Source organism: Suricata suricatta, chromosome 10, assembly GCF_006229205.1.
Source record: "Suricata suricatta isolate VVHF042 chromosome 10, meerkat_22Aug2017_6uvM2_HiC, whole genome shotgun sequence".
NCBI lineage: Eukaryota > Metazoa > Chordata > Mammalia > Carnivora > Herpestidae > Suricata > Suricata suricatta.
Window position 1 is genome coordinate 72,205,702 of NC_043709.1, and position 22,545 is coordinate 72,228,246.

Here is a 22,545-nt window from a genome sequence, read left to right on the forward strand (position 1 = left end):
CCACCAGCAGTGCAAAAGAGATCCTCTTTCTCTGCATCCTCGCCAACATCTGTTGTTGCCTGAGTTGTTAATGTTAACCATTCTGACAAGTGTGAGGTGGTATCTCATTGTGGCTTTGATTTATATTTCCTTGATGATGAGTGATGTTGAGCATTTTTTCATGTGTCAGTTGACCATCTGGATGTCTTCTTTGGAGAAGTGTCTGTTCATGTCTTTTGCCCATTTCTTCATTGGGTTATTTTTTTTTTCATGTGCGAGTTTGATAAGTTAGTTATAGGTTTTTGATACTAACCCTTTATCTGATATGTAATTTGCAAATATCTTCTCCCATTCCATCAGTTGCCTTTTAGTTTTGTTGATTGTTTCCTCTGCTGTTCAGAAGTTTTTATTTTGGTGAGGTACCAATAGTTCATTTTTGCTTTTTTTCCCCTTACCTCTGGAGACATGTTGAGTAAGGAGTTTCTGTGGCTGAGCTCAGAAAGGTTTTTGCCTGATCTCTCCTCGAGGATCTTGATGGCTTCCCATCTTACATTTAGGTCTTTCATCCATTTTGAGTTTATTTTTTGTAGGGTGTAAGAAAGCGGTCCAGGTTCATTTTTCTGCATGTTGCTGTCTAGTTTTCCCAGCAACACTTGCTGATGGGACTGTCTTTTATTCCATTGGATATTCTTTCCTGCTTTGTCAGAGATGAGTTGGCCATACATTTGTGGGTCCATTTCTTGGTTCTCTATTCTATTCCATTGATCTAGGTGTCTGTTTTTTCCCAGTACCATACTGTCTTGATTATAGCTTTGTAATAAAGCTTGAAGCCCAAGATTGTGATGCCTTCAGCTTTGGTTTTCTTTTTCAAGATTGCTTTGGCTATTCAGGGTCTTTTCTGGTTCCATACAAATTTTAGGATTGTTTGTTCTAGCTCTGTGAGGAATACTTGTGTTATTTTGATAGGAATTGCACTGAATATGTAGATTACTTTGGGTAGTATTGACATTTTAACAATATTTGTTTTTCCTATCCAGGAGCATGGAATATTTTTTCATTTTTTTTTGTGTGTGTCTTCCTTATCTTCTTTCATGATCTTTCTATAGTTTTCAGTGTATAGATTTTTTTTAACCTCTTTGGTTAGATTTATTCCTAGGTATTTCATGGTTTTACATGCAGTTGTAAATGGGATAGATGCCTTGATTTCTCTTTCTGTTGCTTCTGTTTTTGGTGTATAGGAATGCAACCAATTTCTGTGCATTAATTTTATATCCTGAAATATTGCTGAATTCTTGGATCAGTTCCAGCAGTTTTTTGTGGAATCTTTTGGGTTTTCCATATAGAATGTCATGTCATCTGCAAAGAATGAATGTTTGACCTCCTCCTGGCTGATTTGGATGCCTTTTATTTCTGTGTGTTGTCTAATTGCTGAGGCTAAGACTTCTAATACTATGTTGAATAGCAGTGGTGAGAGTGGGCATCTCTGTCTTGTTCCTGACCTTAGGGGGAAAGCTCTCAATTTTTCCCTATTGCGGATGATATTAGCATTGGGTCTTTCATATATCGCTTTTATGATCTTGAGGTATGATTCTTCTATCTCTACTTTCTTGAGGGTTTTGATCAAGAAAGAATGCTGTATTTTGTCAAATGGCTTTCTCTGTATCTATTGAGAGGATCATGTAGTTCTTGTTTTTTCTTTTATTGATGTGCTGAGTCGCATTGATTGTTTTGTAGATATTGAACCAGTCCTGCATCCCAGGTATAAATTTCACTTGGTCATGGTGAATAATTCTTTTAATATATTGTTGGATCCAGTTGGCTAGTATCTTGGGGATTTTGGCATCCATGTTCATCAGGGAATTGGTCTATAGTTCTCCTTTTAAGTGGGATCTTTGTCTGGTTTTGGAATGAAGATAATGCTGGCTTTATAGAAAGAGTTTTGAAGTTTTCCTTCCATTTCTATTTTTTATAATAGCTTCAAGAGCATAGGTGTTAATTCTTCTTTAAATGTTTGGTAGAATTCCCCTGGAAAGCCATCTGGGTCTGGACTCTGGTGCTTTTTTTGTTTGTTTGTTTGTTTTGGTTTTTTTGGGGTTTTTTTGGAGATTTTTGGTTACTAATTTGATTTCTTTACTGGTTATAGATCTGTTCAAATTTTCTATTTCCTCCTGTTTCAGTTTTGGTATTTGTTTCTAGGAATTTGTCCATTTCTTCCAGATTGCCCATTTTATTGGTATATAATTGCTTGTAATATTTTCCTCTTATTGTTTGTATTTCTGTTGTGTTGGTTGTGATCTCTCTTCTTTCATTCTTGATTTTATTTATTTGGGTCATTTCCTTTTTCTTTTTGATCAAACTGGATAATGGTTTATCAATTTTGTTAATTCATTCAAAGAACAAGCTTCTGGTTTCATTGATCTGTTCTACTGGGGGTTTTTTGTTTGTTTCAATAGCATTAATTTCTGCTCTAATCTTTATTATTTCCTGTATTCTGCTCTTTTGGGGTTTTATTTGCTGTTCTTTTTCTCTTTGTTTCTCTTTAAGGTGTAAGGTTAGGCTGTGTATCTGTGACCTTTCTTCCTTCCTTAAGAAGGCCTGGATTGCTATATATTTCCCTCTTATGACCACCTTTGCTGTGTCCCAGAGGTTTTGGGCTCTGGTGTTATTATTTTCATTGGCTTCCATGTACTTTTTAATTTCCTTTTTAACTTCCTAGTTAGCCCACTCATTCTTTAGTAAGACGTTCTTTAGTCTCCAAGTATTTGTTATCTTTCCAAATTTTTCTTCTTATTGATTTTGCCTCTCATAGTGTTGTGGTCTGAAAACATGCATGGCATGATCTTGATCTTTTTGTATTTGCTGAGAGCTGATTTGTGTCCCAGTATGTGATCTATTCTGGAGAAAGGTCCCTGTGCACTAGAGAAGAATGTATATTCTGCTGCTTTAGAATGAAATGTTCTGAATATATCTGTTAGTCCATCCAGTCCAGTGTGTCATTAAAAGCCATTGCTTCCTTGTTGATTTTCTGTTTAGATGACTTGTCCTTTGCTGTAAGTGGGGTGTTGAAGTCCTCTAGTATTATGGTATTACTGTTTATGAGTTTCCTTATGTTGTGATTAACTGATTTATATATTTGGGTGCTGTCACATTTGGAGAATAAATGTCTACAATTGTTAGGGCTTCTTGGTGGATAGACACCTTAATTATGATATAATGCCCTTCTTCATCTCTTGTTTCCGTCTTTATTTTAAAGTCTAGATTGTCTGATATGGCTACTCTGGCTTTCTTTTGTTGGCCATTAACATGATAGATGGTTCTCCATCCCGTTACTTTCAATCTGAAGGTGACTTTAAGTCTAAACTGTGTTTCTTGTAAACAGCAGATAGATGGAGCATGTTTTCTTATCCATTTTGTTACCCTGTATCTTTTATTGGAGTGTTTAGATCATTGACATTTAGAGTGAGACTGAAAGATATGAATTTATTGCCATTATGTTGCCTGTAGAGGTGGCATTTCTGGTGGTGTTCTCTGTTCCTCTTTAGTCTTTGCTGCTTTTGGTCTTCTTTTTTTTCTGTCTTTTCTCCCCTTAGAGAGTCCCCCTTAAAATTTCTTGCAAGGCTGGTTTAGTGGTCATGAACTCCTTTAATTTTTGTTTGTCTGAGAAACTTTTTATCTCTCCTGCTGTTTTGAATGAGATCCTTGCTGGATAAGGAATTCTTGGCTGCATATTTTTCTGATTCAGCACATTGAATATAATATGCCAGTCCTTTCTAGCCTGCCAAGTTTTTATGGATAGGCCTACTGCAAACCTTATATGTTTTCCCTTGTAGGTTAAAGACTTTTTTTCTCTTACAGCTTTCATGATTCTTTCCTTGCCTAAGTGTTTTGTGAATTTGATTATGATATGCCTTGTTGACGGTCAGTTTTTATTGAATCTAATGGGAACCCTCTGTGCTTCCTGGATTTTGATGTCTGTCTTTCCCTAAGTTAAGAAAGCTTTCCACTCTGATTTGCTCACATAAGCTTTGTATCCCTTTTTCTCTCTTCATCTTCTGGGACCCTTAAGATTCTGATGTTTTTCCTTTTTAATGAGTCATTGATTTCTCTAATTCTTCAACGTGCTCTTTTGCTTGAGTCTCCCTCTTTTTTCCTGCTTCATTATTCTCCATAAGATTGTCCTCTATATCGCTGATTGGCTGCTCTGCCTCATCTATCCTTGCCACCATGGCCTCCGTTTGAGATTGCAGCTCAGTTATAGTGTTTTATTTCATCTTAAGTAGATTTTACTTCTTTTATCTCCACAGAAAGGGATCCTAATCTATTTTCAACCCCAGCTGATACTCTTATTATCATGATTCTGAATTCTGGTTCAGACATCTTGCTTATATCTGTATTGTTTAAGCCCCTGGCTGTCATTTCTTTCGGTTCTTTCTTTTGGGGTGATTCCTTTGTTTCATCATTTTGAAGAAAGAAAAGGGATTAATAAGGAAAAAATTTAAATTAAAAAATTAAGAACAAAATCAATCATCAAAAAAATCAATACATTATGTGAGATCCCTGGTGTGTTTTGTTCTGGTTGTTGAAAAGAGCTTGATAAATTAGAGAAAAAAAGGAAAGATAAGAAAAGAAAAAAGGGAAACATTTGAAAATTTGGGAAAAAAATAAATACAATGAAACAGAATAAAATGAAATGATGGAAGTAAAATAGAATTAGAAAATTTTACAGAAAAGTAAAAATAATAGTAGAAATAGTAAAGAAAATATTTTAATAAAGATGGGAAATAAAAATAAATTTATTCTATTTCTGTATTCAAGAATAAGAAAAGAAAAGAAAAAAAACTGAATAGATGGATCAGCAAACAGACTGAAATATAATTGAAATTACATAAGGTTTCCCTAGAAGTCAAACTATGAAGCACTTCATAGTCCATAAAGTAAGCTGGTGGAGAGACTTGTGGTGTCCCTGAAGAGCGAGGTTGGCTCATCTGGGTGGGTCTTAGTGTAACGGCTTATTTCTACACTAAATGGCACTGCTTAGCTTACTGGGGTGGATTGTTGTGGTGCCTGTATATGTGTATGCTCATGCACAGGTGCGGTAAAAATGGTGTCACCAACTACCCAGTCTCTAGTATGGGAACTCTGTTCTCCCTGGCCAGCAGTCGTACACCCCTCCTTGATCCAGTTTCCCTCCACTCCCCTCTTTCACACTGTCTGTGACCAAGCCATCAGGTTGACAGGCAGCACCTCCCTCCTGAGTTTTATCTCAGATGCAGCTGTGTTTACCAGCTCCTCACTCTGAAGGACTGCAGCTTTGACCCGTTCTGACCCTCTGGGGGAGAGTCTCACCGAGCAATGGCCTGGTGCCCACCTACCTCCAAGAACGTTTACAGGACCATTCTGTTGCCGATGCCCAGAGACTGTGGCTGGGTGCCAGCCCACCCCAGAAAAAGTTCATGGGATCATGTAGCAGCAGCATTTCAGGGATTATGGTAAATCACAACACACATCTGGCACCAGGCTTACTGCTTAACATCCTTGTTCCAGCACCAGTGAATGTAGTTATTCTCCAGGGTCCACTGGGACCTTTGCGTGTGTGATGGCCCTACAGCCTCTACCAAATGTTCTCCCAGTGGGGGATCCACCTCTCCCCATGTGCCCCAAGAGCCCCTCAGACCTTACTGCCTGCTCCTGGGGATTCACCCTTCCCACCAGAGCCAGGTATTGAGCTGTGGAATTTCAGACTCTGCAATCCCTCTGTTTATAGGGTCTTAGTGGAATTTAATCCTCTCCTTTCTCCTTTCTTCCTTTTTTTGTTTAGTCTCTTGTTTACTCTTTCTTTTCTCTCTAGCTGCTTTCAGGCAGGAGGGATGCTTTCCCGTGCTCTCCCCATATCTCTGTCCTCTCTCAGCAAGCAAGAACAGTTCTCTGCCCCCTGTGGCTTCTCTCTCCCCCAGTTCACCTCTCTGCACAGTGTACCTGCTGAGTTCTCTGGTTCAGGTTGTGCAGATTGTGTTAATCCTCAAACCAGTATTCTAGGTGTGCAGGATGGCTTAGTGTTGACCTGACTGTATTTCAGGTACTAGAGATGCAAAAAAACCTTCCATGCTATTTCACCATGTTGGCCCCTCCTTTTTGAACAGTTTTAATTGATACAACCCATTTGGAAGAATATAACAATATTTTTTTCTTTTTAAGTGGAAAGGTCTAAAATTGTGTTTATATCCCATGAAATACCAGCCAATGTTGGTTTGTTGCGTCATATCTTCAGTTTCAAGGGTTAACATACAAAGAATATAATGGCATTCTTTTTAACAGTTCAAGGCCAGCAAGTTTCAGGATTACACAAATCTTCATTTATACATACCACGTAAAGGAATAAGTTTTAGAAGAACAAGGAAATTGTGTACGGGCCCTGAGATACTCATATCACAAAGAGTTGATTTTTAGGATGTGATTTAATATATTAAGAGCACAGCCCAAAGATTTTTAAGATGGGAGGAGGAGATACAGGATAAGGATTGGGAGAACTCAGGGACTGTCAGGTGGGAGAATACATAGTGTGAAAAAATCATATTAGAATTATAATGACTTTTGGTCACTATATTTAATTTTCTTTGAAAGTTAATAGTGATATTAATGATAGATATGTTCTTCTATGTTCCAGGCAAAATGCTAATCAATAAAACATTGACTTGTCACAATAATACTTTACAGTAGTACTCTTAGTTACTGCATTTAAAATATGAGGAAACTCAAATATGGAACTCTAAGCTCACATGTCTAATTAGTGCTTGGTATTCAAAACCAAGAGCATCTGATTCCAGGTTCTATGTCACTACCCACCTCATCGAACTGTTTCCTTGCTGAATAACATTAAAGGACATTATAGGGCTCCTATCTTATCAAAAAGCACATTACAATAGGTGTTTTTTAAAAAGTGAAGTGTTAACATTACACTCTGAGTAGAAAATGAAAGGTTGTTTTTTTACCTACTGATAGAAAGAAATCATCTTGCTAAATCACAAAAATTTCTAGATGAATACAGCAACTTAAACTGACATTTGATTTGCAGGGTCTCTGACCTTAGGTCACTGCAGTGTCACTAAGAAATCCTTTCTCAATATAAACATAAAAAATGAGGTATACTTGTTTCACATAAATTATTTGCAAGAGCAATATGTGTAGTCTTACTGCATTGCGCATAATTCAGTTTTATATGAGTTATTTTGAACCATGCTAAAAATGACAGGCAGCTTCAATGGTCACTTTGATTTAGGAAATGTCAGGTATCTGTGAACTCACTGACATGCATGACTTATGAAAGGTTTTCGAAAGATTTTTGTCATGTTTTTCTATACCTGTCAAATGTGTATGATTGCATTCTAGAAAAGGATCACTTGTTTAATAAATTAGGAAGTAGAAATATCTACCAGAACAAGAAGAAATCGCTTCCAACATTTACAGTATAGTCTTTTTAGTAGACATGGTACCTTTTTTGCCCTGTTTAGAATAGTCACGCTACCTATCATAGATGAGCATGGACACCTCCAACTACTGCCTTTTGAAAATCAAGATGTCTGTGAGCAGCTCAAGGCATGTTTCGGACAGCTGTGCGGAACTGAGTACCTGTCCCTCAAATGGCAGATCCCGGGTATTGACAGGCACAGTAACAAAAGCTCATAACTGGAAGTAGCACCAACAATGATTCACTTCTAACATCCATATATAGTGTCATAAATCCTTATTGATTAAAGAAATAAATGTATCCTTTTTCCTAAAAAAAGACTTCTGCATTCATTCATGTGTTTTGTGCTTATTTAAAGAAACAGCTAAAAATCAGTATCATTGCAGTAGTAGCCTCTAATGAGGAACAGTGCTTGACAAAGTACAAGTTTCATATGCAGCGCAGGTGACGTGTGGGATCCCCAGCCCCCCTAATGTCTGAATCAAGTTTCTTCCATCATCGTATTTCATGCCTATGCCAGTATAAAACTTCTCTCCAGTTTTCTAGAAAATTACCAAGGTCTAGTATTTTCTTGGTCTTTTGGCTTCTAACATTTTTCCCTTTGAATTAGCTTAGCTGATGGATAACCTTTCCACCTGGCAATACTGCCTCTGTTACAGGTCATTTTAACCCAGATACGAAACTCAGTCTTTTGTTATAGTGCTACAAAATAAGAAAACTAATAAAACATATATGTGTGTGATATAACTTACTAAATATGGGGGGAAGAGAGGGCTGGGGAGACTTCACATTGAAGGAAGATCATCATCTTACATCTAATAATAGACATCCTAGTTATTAAAAATCCTTCAGGCATCCCATCCACTGCTGGGGATTTTTCACTGCTACCTCACTGCAAATAGAACCCAGCTTCATACTGTCTGATTGGCTCCTTTCTCATCTTCTCATTTCTGTCTCATCTCTTCCCTGCCCTTCCCCTTCCCGAATTGCTAAAAAGACCTCCAAATTTAGAAAGAAAAAAATTCATCTTGTCTTCCTCTGAGTACTCTTAAAAATATACCAAGAATAAAGCTTCTATTCTGTTTTATCAAGAAAGCAAATTCCAGGGGTACAAGAAGGAAGTAAAATGAAAATGAAGCGGGGAGATAAGAAAGGAATGAGAGGGTGCATGAGGGGGTGCATTACTGACTTAGCTGGAGTTTTACAACGAAACACAACTTAAGTGTCAGAGGAAATATGGACTTTTTGCATCTCCAAAAAGAGGGTGGGAGGGGGCAAAATATATCTGCAGGACCCTTCCTACCGCCTGTCTCTCATTGATTAGTTTCCTTCCATCCGAACATTAACTTCTGGGCACTTGTGGTTTTAAACCCCAATATTCCTCATCAGATACATGCATAACAAAATTATTTGATTCTTGGATTACACTTAAATGATAAACTCTGCTTCGGAATTTTACTTAATAATCAAACTCATTGGCATCCATCATCTTTCATTTCCAATAACCTCTTATCAGTGTCCTAAGTTCTTCTACCCTGGTATCTATCTCTTTGTCACAACCTGTAGGAAAAAAAATCCTTGAACAATATACCAGCACTGAGCATTGCCGGAGAAAATGAAACAACTGGGAATTCTGGCTATAAATTCAACAACCATAACTGGACTCTCAGACTGCCCAACCTGACTGCTTGCTTTGTTACCTTGCTCTACCGTTTTCCACATAACTGGAACTCTTCATTCTACTCAAACCTCAAGGCTTTTCCCTGACAGGAGATGACTTTACCTTCTACCTCTGAAGGAAATGGAAGCCTTGACCTAGATAGCCATCAAATTCCTGCCACCCAATTTTCAAATCTACCTGCATCCCTTGTATAAACAAGAGGGCCTGGCAGACAGTAGGTCACAATAAATATCTTTGAAATAAATACACACCCATTCTTACATCGCTCATCATGTATCATGAAGAAATAGAAAATTCCATCTGTCTCTTTATGCTATCAACCTTCCCATCCTTACTGATGGACATTCAAATTTAATATAGTGTCTCTCTGTTTTTGTTAAACTCCCTTAGGCTTGACACACAACCTGCCACACCCGTATAGTAGTATAGATATCCTATAATTTATTTATCCACTCTACTGTTGGCCATTTGAGTTGTTTCCAGTTTTTTGCTATTACGGTGATTCTACAAAGATACCTGCATGTGATTTTTGGTGTATATATACGATTTTCCTCTGAAGAATTACTGGGTCCTTGAGCACACACATCCTCCACTATATTACCTAATGCCAAATTGTTACCCAATCTGGCCACGCCCTATAGATGTCTGTCAGCCATGTGTAAGGATTTTCATAGCTCCACATCATCATGAGTTGATATCTAAGATTTTTTAGTTTTTGCAAATCAAATGGATGTACAATCAAATGGATTGCCTTGTACTTTGGCTATAATTTGCACAATCTTTGTTACTGATGAAAGCATTTATAAAGCATTCTTTCTTTAGTGAGGGGCTTGCTCAAATATTTTGTTCATTTTTCTTTTGGATTCTTTCCCTTTTTTCCTAAATTTATTTATTTATTCTTGAGTGGGGTGTGGGGGCAGTCAGAGAGGGAAAGAGAGAGAATCCCAAGCAGTCTCCGTACTGTCTGTACAGGATTCAGACTCACAAGCCATGAGATCATAACCTGAGCTGAAATCCAGAATTGGACACTTAACAGACTGAGCCAATCAGGTCCTCCTGGGTTGTTTGCAGTTCTTTATATATTCTACATATTAATGTTTTAATTAAATTTGTTATGTCTTCTTCTATTTGTGATTCTTTTTCACTTTCTATAATCTGTCTTTTGATAAATAGAAGTGTTTTTAAAGTTTATTTATTGATTTTGAGAGACAGGGAGTGTGTGCATGTGGGAGAGGGGCAGAGAGAGAGAGAGAGAGAGAGAGAGAGAGAGAGAATCCCAAGCAGCCTCCTTGCTGCCAACACAGAGCTTGATATGAGGCTCAATCTCATGAACTGTGAGATCGTGATCTGGGCCAAATCAAGAGTTGGATGCTTCACCAACTGAGCCATCCATGTGCTCCTAGAAGTCTTATTTTTAATGTAACTGAATCAATCCTGTCGTCTATTATTTGAGTATTTTATTTATTTGAGAAATCTTTGCTTTGAGATCATAAATATATTTTCATAGATTGTCTTATAAAAGTATTATAGAATTCTCTAATCTACATATAATTTATTTTTGTGTATGTGGCAGCCAGCTTCCAAGAAAGTCTCCAATAATGCCTGCCTCTTATTCTTACTATTGTGTGTTGTCTCCCCACATTTAGTAAAGCTAACCTGGATAATAAATAGGATATACAGAAATGATGGTATTTGACTTATGCACCTAGATAGTGAAAGGCATCGCAGTTTCCATTTTGCTCTCTTTCATATCACTAATTATGATAGTTATGGGAGAAGCCAGCTGCCATGTTACAAGAATGGTCACAATGGCCCTATAAAGTAGTCCACGCAGTGTGGGACAGAACCTCCCAGTCAAGAGCTAGTGAGGAACTGGTTGACAACAGCCATACAGATAAGCCATCTTAGAAGTGGATCCTTCTGTTTCAGTCATGCTTTCAGAAAACTGTAGCACTTGGCTAACATTTGACTGCAACCCCATGAGAGGCTCTGAGGCAGAATGACCAAATAAACTGTTCTTGAATTTCTGACCTGTATAAACTGTATGAAATCAATATCTATTTACTGTTTGGAGTCCCATACTTGGGGCTACTTTGTTGCACAGTAACAGACAATTAATACATTATATATGTAAGGCAGCATTTCATTTTCAGTATTTTTCATTTGCATAATCAGTTATCCAACATAATTTAGTTTAAAAGCCTTTCCTTTCTACAGTTATCTTCAGGAATAGCTCTGTCCTAAATAAAGTTTCCAATTATACATGGATCTGATTCTGGACTCCTTAGTCTATTTCATTGGTCAATTTGTTCATCCTTGCATTAATTCTTCATCAATTTCTATAAATAAATGGATGAACATCTACCTTTATTTTTGAAGTGACAATATGTTCACCTATAACATATACCTCAGTTGTGATTCTACCTAGTACTCAGTATTCTCAACGAAATGTTCCTCCAGAATAAGAAACACTGATGTTTCAGATTCCTGCCCCACTGTGCCACTTATAGAGGAAGATGGGATGTAATGGAAGAGCTTCAAAGTGGTGGGACATGGCATCTCGTATCAGCTTGCCTTCCTCTTTTCTCCTTTATGACTTTTGGGGTGTAATTGAGCCCCCCTGCTAAGTATATTCAGCTCAACTTATTGTCCTTCATCGAGGCTTTCACAAACCTTTTCATGTGTAAGGATAAAACAGAGTTGCATCTTTTTAAAAGTTTATTTTATTGATGTTTTTGTTGGTTTCTCTTGTTTACTATAAAGATTAGTGTCTTGTTCAATGGAACATATGACTAAGAAAAGTTTTCAGAAATTATATTAGGGTCCCATCATCACTACTGTATATGGAATTTCTAAACATTTGCAAGTGCTCAATCCTAAACACCTTCTTTCATTGATATTTTAAGTCTCTTAGGTACCACATCAACTTAATAACTTCTTTTTGTTCTTTTTTCAAAATCACGGGAAGAAACTACATGTTGAAATTGAACCAACAATACGTGTTTCTCTCTGTGGATAAGCAAAATTTCATAAGAACTAAAATGATTCAAGCTGATGTTCATCATGGAAAAAGTGCCAGGGAGTCACAAAGATAAATTCAAATCCAGTGTTTAGATATCTTCCTACCATACTCAAGCATCTTTTGAAGTAGGTATTAGATCGTTTTTAAGTACTTTTAGAGACCTTTCTATATCTCATCTAAAAAATACTTTTGAAATCTGGAGTACTATTCCTGGATAGTACTATTCCTGGATATCTAAGATGGATTTGGATGGAATGAGAAAAAGGAAGTGCATTTTTATTTTGTCTTTTAGTGACTCACTTCTAGAGAAACATGTAGGGCTCTCCCTGTTACAGCCATTGCTTATTTCTTACCACCTATCTTCAAATCCTCTTCAAATTGTGTGAAACTTAACAGCATCTCCTAAAGCACGTCATGCTACTTCACACCTTTGTGACTTTGCTTATATTGTCCTCTTTCTCTAGAATGCTCTCCTTAACCCACCAGGCAAATACGTATGTTTTCAGATTTAGCCCATCACCTCCTAGAAAACCTTTTCTGACTGCCATTCATCTCCTACAGGCAAAATAACTTACTATCTTTGGTACGCCTTCTCTTCACTCTAGACCTTTCTACATGGTTCCTATAACACACCATTGGCTTGTTTGAATTTGTGGTTCTCACTCAGCAAATTATTTGGAGGCAAATTGTGTTGCCCACCTTTGGATTACTAGTACCTAGCAGTGCCGAGCTCAGAGTATGAACTCAGTGAAATTATTATAAAGAAATGAGTGAATGAATGAATGAATGAATGATGGCCTGTATCTGCATCAAGTGTTTAATACTTTATTAGTAAAGGGTTTAAATTTTATTCTCCAGTGTTTTGAGATTTAGGTTTGTGTTAAATGAATTTATTTATGAACTTTGGACATTACTTTTCACTTGTCCCTAGCACTTATGTGGTAAATAACTTCTATAAAATTTAAGGAAACCTTTTGAAATGTATTGTAACATAGAAAAGACATCTCTAAAACATCACAGTGCAGACATTGTTTCCAATGTCTGACAGAATGCTGGAGCAAAACTTAGAGACTCTTGAAAAGAAGGAATACTTAAATAATGACATTATTATAATGTGCCATTTATATGCTTGTAACTATACTGTGTTCTTTAAATATTTTACCTCATTTTATTCGATATTCAAAGCAAGCCTTTAAGATTTATTGATATTTTCATGGGCAGATAAGGAAATTGAGTCTCAGAGAGAGTTCCAAAGTCACAACAAATGACTTTGACTCTGGTCTTTCTAACATGAAATCCTGTGTTCTTGTTTTTCCCTTTTCCTTTCTCTCTCTCTCTCTCTCTCTCTTTTTTTTTTTTTTTACTATGCTAAGTACAATTAACATGAGATGTATGCTTTAAACAAAATTTAAAGTGTACAGTATAGTATGGTTAACTACAGGCACAGTGCTATAAAGCAGATCTATAGAATTTAATCATCTTGTGTACATGGACCTTTATACCAGTTGAATAGCAACTCCCCATTTCCTCCTGTTCCTAGACCCCAGAAATACCATTTTATTCTTCACTTTGATAATTTAGATACTTCGTATAAGTGGAATCATGAAGTATTTGTCCTGAAAGTCTATGAATTAGTTAACTCTTTGAAAAATAATAATAAACTGTAGTATGTTAACATAAATATTAACAATAAGTATTTTTTCAAAAAATTAGTTTAAAAGAGTGGACTGGTAGCTCAATTGGTTAAGTGTCTGACTCCTGATTTTGGCTCAGGTCCTGATCTCGTGGTTCATGGGTTCAAGTCCCTCATCAGGCTCTGCACTGACAGTATGGAGCCTGCTTGGGATTTTCTGTCTTCCTCTCTATCGTTCTGCTCTCTCTCTCTCTCTCTCAAAATAAATAAATAAACATGAAAAAAATTTTAAATATTAAAATATGTTTGAACTATTGGGGAGCATTAAATTCATGCTGATAGACACACTTTTTCCAAAATGTAGTGTTTCCTTTGAAATCAAAAGTTAATCCTGCCAGTAATTATTTCAGGTGTTCTCTCTGAAGTAGCAAACTCATTTTGTTCATTATCAAGAAAACATTTGCCAAGTCTGAATAGTTCTGGTTTGTCTATCAGTGATCTTTTAATGATGTTCTGTTTGGTTAAAAATAAAAGCGGCAAGTTCAACTTGCAACTCATTTGTACAAACGCTCTTCTCCAAGACAGCCCTTATCCTTTCACAGTCAGCGAAGGAGCTTTAGGTATACTTCCCATTTCATCACACATCACACATTACCAAGAATGTTCTCCAGAGTTGAGATTTAGTAACATTAATAATATCTACTACTTCAACAAGGATATTCTTAAAGGAAGCAGACTATTTGTTTGTTTATTTTTATATGGGCTTGTGGAGAACACAACGACTACTCGCAGAATCTTGATTCATGCTAAGGTGCCAGCCAGGATGTTACTTAAAATAGTTTTTGCTCCATCAGTGCATAAGTCAACACAATGAAGAAGACAAACAGCATCTTACTTATCATGAAAATAGTGCTGCCTTTGTGAACCCTTGAAAGGTTCCTGGTATCCGCCCCCCCCCCCGGGGTTCCTTATACTGTACATTGAAAATTACACAACAAGCTATTGCCACAGTCTTCTACCCTCCCTTCTATAATCTGTTCTCCCCAGAAAAGTCTAAATCAGATCATGGTACCCTTCTGTACCCAACCTCGCATGGACTGTCATCGTATGCATTGTAGTGTGGAATGCCCCTGTCTTTCTGATCTCATTTCCTACCATTATTGCAGATGCTCACCTTCCTTAAATCCACTGGCCTTCTTCTTCTTGAAAACTTTAAGTATACTCCCCAGAGGGTCTTTAAACTCTCTATTCTTTCTGCACAGGACACTTTATTTTTCTTCCTTAGGCATTTTCATGGCTCATTTTCTTTCTTCATTTATGTTTCTGCTTAAATATCACCTTACAGAACACCTTCCCCTTGACCACAACCTACAACTGCACCTCTGTCATCCTTTAAACCTTTAACCTGCTTTCCTTTCCTTTTTGTCCCTTATTTGTTTATTGTCTGAGTCCACCCCATACTAGGATATCACCTACATGAAACCAGGGACTCATTGTTCTTTTTTCATTGCAAATGGTGCAAAATTTTTGGAAGAATCAATAAACTGCATTCTAATAGGTCCACCAAGGTAAATTCTTGAGGCAAGAATATATTTGCCTCACAGAAGCGTACTTTCATTTATTGTTTGGTTTTTTGTTTGTTTGTTTCAAGTTCGTATTTAAATTCTAATTAGTTAACCTATACTGTAATACTGTTTTCAGGAGTGGAATTTAGTGATTCATCACTTATATATAACAATAATCACACCTTGGATAAACCTCATTGGCTACAATACTGCCACTGTGCAAAGCTCATCACTTATATATAACACCCAGAAGAATAACTTAACATAGTCTTTCCTAAATAAAAGTTCACAGATGGAACTTGGGATATTTGTTAAATATAGTGTCCACCCCTAAGGGTTCTGATTCAGTCAGTCTAGGATGAAAAGAGGGACAATGCATATTTAAAAATTCCCCGGGTATTTCTGAAGAACCTTCAGTTTTGAGAACTCTCTTCTTAAGCCACCCAAATGTCCATCAACAGATTCATGGATAAATAAAATGTGGTATATCCATAAATGGGATATTATTTGGCAAAAAAAGGGAATGAAGTGCTGATATATGCCACAATACAGATGAACCTTGAAAGCATTATGCTAAGTGAAAGAAGCCAGTCAGAACACATATTATCTGATCTCATTTGTATGAAATAAGAATAGATCTATTTAGAAAAAGTAAATCAATGGTTGCCTATGGTAAGTGGGGGCTTAGGGGAAATTGAGTGTAATTGCTAATGGATCTGTAGTTATCTAATTTGTTTTGTGTCTATTACAGCAACCTGAATGGTTCAAATCTTTGGTGTCTAAATCCTAAGTGTGTCAAATGTGTATTCTTGCCAATTGTGTTACCTTCCAAGATAACAGAGGAAGCTTCCGAGGAGATGGATCAGCCCCTTGTTGAATGCCTGTGTTTCCTTGCCTAGTCTCCTTCATTAATTTATGAAAAGTTATATTCTTTTTAAATTACAGTCTTCATTAGTTATGGGACTTGGAGGGGGAGGATAATTTTAAAAATATATTTTCTTAAAGTATACCAATAGAAGGCAATAGATTTGGGTAGGGCCATTCATTCTGCTCTGACCTTTCTCTCGTATACTTACGTACTATTTAACACGCAAATGCCCTTTCATTGCATCATCAGAGTATCTAATTCACAATTCCTATTTTATTTTCACAATGAAGAAGTTGTCCAGCCTAACTAATATTAAAATATATAGCAAATGAATTTTTTATCATAGTAAGATATACATAACATAGATTTGCCATTTAAACATTTTTAAATATATAGTTCAGTGCCATTAAGTTCATTCACATCATTGTGAATCATAGCAAATGACTTTTATATAAACAATTCAAAGGAAAATTCAAACATGTAATCAAATCTACAAAGTACCTTTTATTATTAAAGTAAAATCATAGTTCTAATAAAGAACACTATCACAAGCCTTTGGATGAACTAGAAACCCCATTAATAAATTCATGACATTATTATTTATGGAACTATATTTAAACTATATTTATATTTGTAATTTCCTTTTACAACCCAAAGATTTTCATCCAGACTTCATATTGAAAATAAATTCATTGATGCATCAAGAGACAGACTGCATATTAAGTATATTAAATGTCAGGTTTGTTCTTCCAATTTTATTTGAAAAACAAACTCTTCCATAAGGCATGGGCAGATGTTGATAAGATAATGGCAGCTGTGGCAGAGAATACATTTTCATTAAGTAAAAATGACAGCGTTTTCTTTAATGGGTAAGATTATTAATAGCTCTTTGGAAGTATTAGACAGAAGTTGTTACAAGACATTTTAAGATAATCAATAACCCGTCCACTATGTTTCTTATTGTGAGACCAGCTGCTGCTGTGTCTTCTCTCTTGACAAGACATCAAACTTCGACACCATGCCTACCTAACCATATCAGATAAGTCAAACATAGCCATCTACTTGACTAAGAGAATTATCCCATTGAAGCCAGAATTTCTTCAGTTTGTCCTCTCCTTTCATGTCCTTCCTTTTTTGAGCCTGGGTCTGTTGTCAGTGGCTCTCAGTCCTTAGAGACTTGCTATCAATCATCTTCTCTTCAGTGCCTTTATCTTCAAATTCTGTAGGTTCTTTCCTGTCAGCATTTTCAAACTCTGAAAATAAAAAAAAAATCAGAAATCAAAATGTCTTTTCTTACCTCTCCTATTCCCACCTTGCCATTATTTAAGATCTCTACTGCACTTCATAGCCCGACTTCTTTAAAAAGGACTGACATCCTATCTTCACTTCTCACCGTGAGTCCCTCTCTAATCTACTAGAATGTGGCTTCTACTGAAATTGCCCACGCTGAGGCAACTAAAGCCAATGGCTATGACTTGTTTTCTTACTTGACCTCTCTCTGCTTGTGATGGTTTTATGGATTCTTACTCTTGAAACTCTCCTGCGGTGGTCTGGGTAACAAGACACTCTCTCAGTTCTCCAGATGTGTCACTCCTCTGCAGTTTCTCTCATGGATGTTTCTTTCTCTGTCCTCTTCATGAGTGTTAATGTTTCCCATGTATCCAACTCCTTACTAAACATTTATAATTGGACAACATATCTCAGACTCAATTACAAAATTCAGTTCTGTATTTTCTCCTCCAACCTTCCACTCCTTAGATGTTTTCTATCTTAGTGAAAGGCACCACCATTCACCCAGTTGTTCAAGTCTGAGCATCACCTTTGACTTCTTTTCCTTCCCCTCCTCCACAGCATCAGCCTCAAGGTCTCCCGCTGCCCCAGTTATGAGTAGGCTCCCTCATCATGCTGTGCCTCATGTTCAGAACTGGTTTACTGAATTGCTTCCAACCAGTTGTCCTATTACTCACTTTGAATCTCCACACTGCTCCAGAGTCATCTTCCTAGATTTATATACGATCATGTCACACCTTTACTTAAATATCCATCAATGCCTCTCCAGAGTTTAAACTTGCCTCAAGTTTTTCATATCATCTGCTTCCCACTTTCCACTATATCCTCTACTCCCATTGTTCCCAGTAAGCATCCTTTACTCCAAGTGAAATATATTAGATTTCCTCCAATATATAATGCAGTTTTCCTTTTCTTATATTACCCTTCTCACTCTTCTCTTATCTACTAAAAACAAGCTAGAGTACCACTACCCCCATGAAGTGTTCTTCATTCTTACCCTCCCTGCTCCTCCTCAGGCATAACCTCAGGCCAACTTTAATATCCCCCATTTGCTCACCTAAAGCTGCCCTTACATACCTCTTCCTAACTTAGCTCATTATCAGAGTAAATTATAATTGTAGATGTCCTTTTATTTCCTCTTCTAAGCTGTCTTCTCTTGATAGAAAGAAATATGCTTCACTTCCTTCCGTAGTCCTAGAATTAAGTATAGCATTTGGCTGTAGTAGTGAGTGTTAAATTAATGAATACAGAAATGAATTGGGTCCATTAAACTTGTTTTGCCTTTAATATATGGCCAACCATACTATAATATAAGAACCTAGAATTATTGTCCTGCTACTTGAAATGCTCCTTCATAACCTAAACCTAATCATTGTTTGAGTTTCAGTATGGTTAATTCTTAGACAAGAAGGCTTAGTGTACTACGAAAGTCATTTCATTACATTTTAGTTTCATTTTCCTTATTTTTGCAATGGGTCATAAATGTATACTCTGATGGAAAAAATATTTGTGCTTGGCTTAACATTCTGTGGGTAAATATTCGTATGGTATGACTATAAAAATCTATAGCCACCAAAATATCTTTATCTAAATAATGAAGCGAAGGGAAAAGAGACTCAAAGGAAAGTTGATTACACTGTTATAATGACAGGGGGTTCCTGTCAACGGCTCCCAGGCAAGAACCAAATGCCATGGTTGGTTTATTTGTTTGCTTATTTTTTTCCTTGCCTCCAGCGCTTGACGATGCTAAGATACAGAGTAAGAGCTGATAATTTTATATATTTATATATCAACTTACACTTTAGAGGACTTTCAAGTTAATTTTTCCCTTTGAAACTTTTGCTGATATGTTAATTTTATTCAATCTTCCTGAAACTTCAATGGTTCTAATAAGAAAACAAGTGTAAGTTTCATTTTACTATATCTTAGAATTAAAATCCTACTTTGTCTGAAAAGTTTTGACTGAATTTATTTATTTATTTGAATTGTTTTAATGTTTATTTATTTTTAACAGAGATAGATAGAGCGTGAGCTGGGGAGGGACAGAAAGAGAAGGGAGACAGAGGATCTGAAGTGACTCTGCGCTGAGAGCAGAGAGCCCAATGTGGGGCTTGAATCCTGAACTGTGAGATCATGACCTGAACCCAAGTCAGACGCTTAGCTGACTGAGCCACCCGGGTGCCCATTGTCTGAATATTTTTTTTAAATATTTTCATTATGTTTCAGTTTTGTTTTGAATTTTAAAAAATTGTCTATGATGTGTTTCATAATGCTTTTAAATGAGCTTTTAACTATTTGTTTTCTATTTAAAGATACAGGCATCATTCAGGGAAATATACAGTTACAATCTGAAGTATTCCAATGTCTTCTCTGCGTGACCTTCAGCTCCAAATTACTCGTATGAATATAATCTAAAGACTTGTTCTTTGTTTATTGTAGGATATGTTTTTCCCAGTGAGTAAATGGTAAAATGTCAAGTCACTACTTCATTTTGAAGTTCCTCCTTATTCTTGCAATACTGTTATAAATATAATATATAAAACTATATTTGTATATATAAATATAATTTTTTCTCTAATGGAAAGAAAGCATTAATTGTTATTTCCAAACGTTAGAAATAACCTCCTCCTCTGTCTTGTCCTTGAACCTAAACTTTGAAACCCTACTGAACTTATTCTTACATGTTCTTTACTCTCAATGTCTTCTTATTCCCAGAAAGACTTAACCAAGAATGCGTACATAATAGAATTTATGTTTTATATTGTCTGTATGGCTCATGAGGCTTCAGTCAGTCACACGTAGAGATTCTGTGATTGGGCATAAATAGTTAAATAGTTGGTCAACTACTACTTTTTTGACCCTTCTATGGGCTGGGCATGGTGCTAAGCCCTGTCATACAGTTAGTGAACAAACAGCACTGATATGTTACAGTCATGGAGAATAACCAATATTGTTTTACCTAAAGTATCCTGGTGCCCATCATTCTGTTCAGAGTAACACCTAACATTTTATATCTATTTTTCCTACCTTAGTGTTCCTTTTGCCTTTAATTCCTTTCACATTAAAAATTCTTGATTTGTATGCATATTTGTAGAACACCTCAAATCATTATGGAATGAGGTATGATATAAATAACTAAGTTTAACTCCATGTAGAGGTACATTTTCAGCACAGATACAGTAAAGAAGTCACTTTTTTCTCCAAGTGAACAGGAAATGAGCTTTCCTTTGCCTCAGCTCATTAGAGAATGCGAAGCACTCAAGTTGGAAATCAGAAATGCAGCACCAAGGAAGCTGAAATGGAAACTGTGCACAGAGTAATCAGCAACACACATTTTGCAGAGCAAACTTCTTAGGAATGATGCTTACATTTTAAAAAAAAGGATTGGTAGTTAAAGTGAACCTTGAAGAAACAAGCAGCCAAAACCAGAATTTGGAAAATTCTACAGGACAATTGATCCAATTTCTTCAGTAATTAAATAGAAAAAAAGAAAAAGGTGGAAGGAAGTAAGGAAAGAAAGATGCAAGGAAGGAAGGAAAAAGAACTGTGAGAGATTAATAGAGTTGTAAGATACAGATTGACCAAAAATAATGTACAAAACTATTATAATCCTGACTCCAATAAACTAATTGTAAAAAGACATTTATGAGACAACTATGGAAAACTAAACATATATTAGGCATTAGGTAATATTAAGAAAATATTACTTTTAGCAATATAGTAATAAAATTATCAATTATATTTTTCAATGGCCTTGTATATTAGAGATATTTACTAATACATTTATAGATGAAATGTGTCAGGTATTTGCTTTAAAATAGTCCAGATTTATTTAATATATTTGTGAAATAGACACTTTTATCTGTTTAAAAATGAGAAAATTGAAGCACAACTTGAGTCACGGGTTTCTAATAGGGTTTCAATGAATACAAATTATATTTACATCCAGTCCAGGTTCTTCCAAAAGTAGCAACTGAGAAAAAAGCATATTTGAGAATTTATTTGGGAATTTGATCCCAGGAAACACCACTGACAGAGAGAGAGTGGGGGCACCTGGGTGGCTCAGTCGGTTAAGCTTCCAAATTTGCCTCAAGTCATGATCCTGCCGTTCATGTGTTTGAGCTCCGCATTGGGTTCTGTGCTGACAGCTGGAAGCCTGGAGCCTGCTTCGGCTCTGGGTCTCCCTCTTTCCCTGCCCCACTCCTGCTCACACTCTGTCTCTCTCTCCCTCTCAAAATGAAGTAAACTTAAAAGAAAGTCAGAGAGAGTAAAAACAGTAAAGAAGAGAAAGCCAATAGAAGAATGCACATGAGTTGGGTACAACTTTTGGATGTTAGGGAGCTCAGTTCTGCAAAGAACATCTGAAAGCCTAATGAAGTCCATCCACTAAGGGAAGAAAACCGAAGCACTTATCAATCATCGGCCTTCTCTATTGGTCAGGGGCTACAGGCTACAGGGCACTAACTGCTTTGAACATTTTGGTTACAGAAGCATGACTGCCGAGATAGCTCTGTAATATCTAATTACCTGGCATAATAGAAGCCTTCAGCAGGAAGAAAGAGGTGTCCAGTGGTGGCCTGAGGCAACTGACCTATTACACCTGAATGCATCTGGTTTAAGTCTTCATGGGAACTGGTCTCCAGAGCTAAAATGAGAAGAAGAGGATTAGAAGAGGTATCTAAGAGTTGTTCCAATACAGTTCATTCTCTGTGCCTACCACTCATATCTCTTTTCTTTCCATTAAGTACAGTCAGTTACAGAAGCCCCTTTAATATGGTGATGAGTTGGAATCTGCAAAGACCAAATGTGAGAAAGTTAGTGAGACAAGCTGAAGTCCCCTGAATGCTGCCTCTGATTCCAAGGCCATAACAGATATTAATTTATCTACCTTCTCCACTGCCAATTTTATTTTTTTATTTTTTTAAAATAGTTTATTGTCAAATTGGTTTCCATACAACACCCGGTGCTCTTCCCCACAAGTGTCCTCCTCCATCACCACCCCTTCTCTTCCCCCCTCCCCCTTCCCCTTCAACCCTCAGTTC

The 22,545-nt window shown here is 36.5% G+C and overlaps 1 long non-coding RNA gene across 2 annotated transcripts in view; it reads left to right on the forward strand.

Annotated features, from left to right (window-relative positions):
- The window catches only part of LOC115305419, a 55,969-nt gene that overhangs the window by 13,468 nt on the left and 19,956 nt on the right, over nucleotides 1-22,545 (forward strand). Inside the window, exon 1 of one of the 2 annotated variants that reach the window (XR_003914772.1) lies at nucleotides 21,751-22,177. The exons of the other annotated variant lie outside the window; for it this stretch is intronic. This is a non-coding gene — a long non-coding RNA (uncharacterized LOC115305419). Of the gene's footprint in view, nucleotides 1-21,750; nucleotides 22,178-22,545 lie in introns of those variants that run through there. 2 annotated transcript variants of the gene reach the window in all.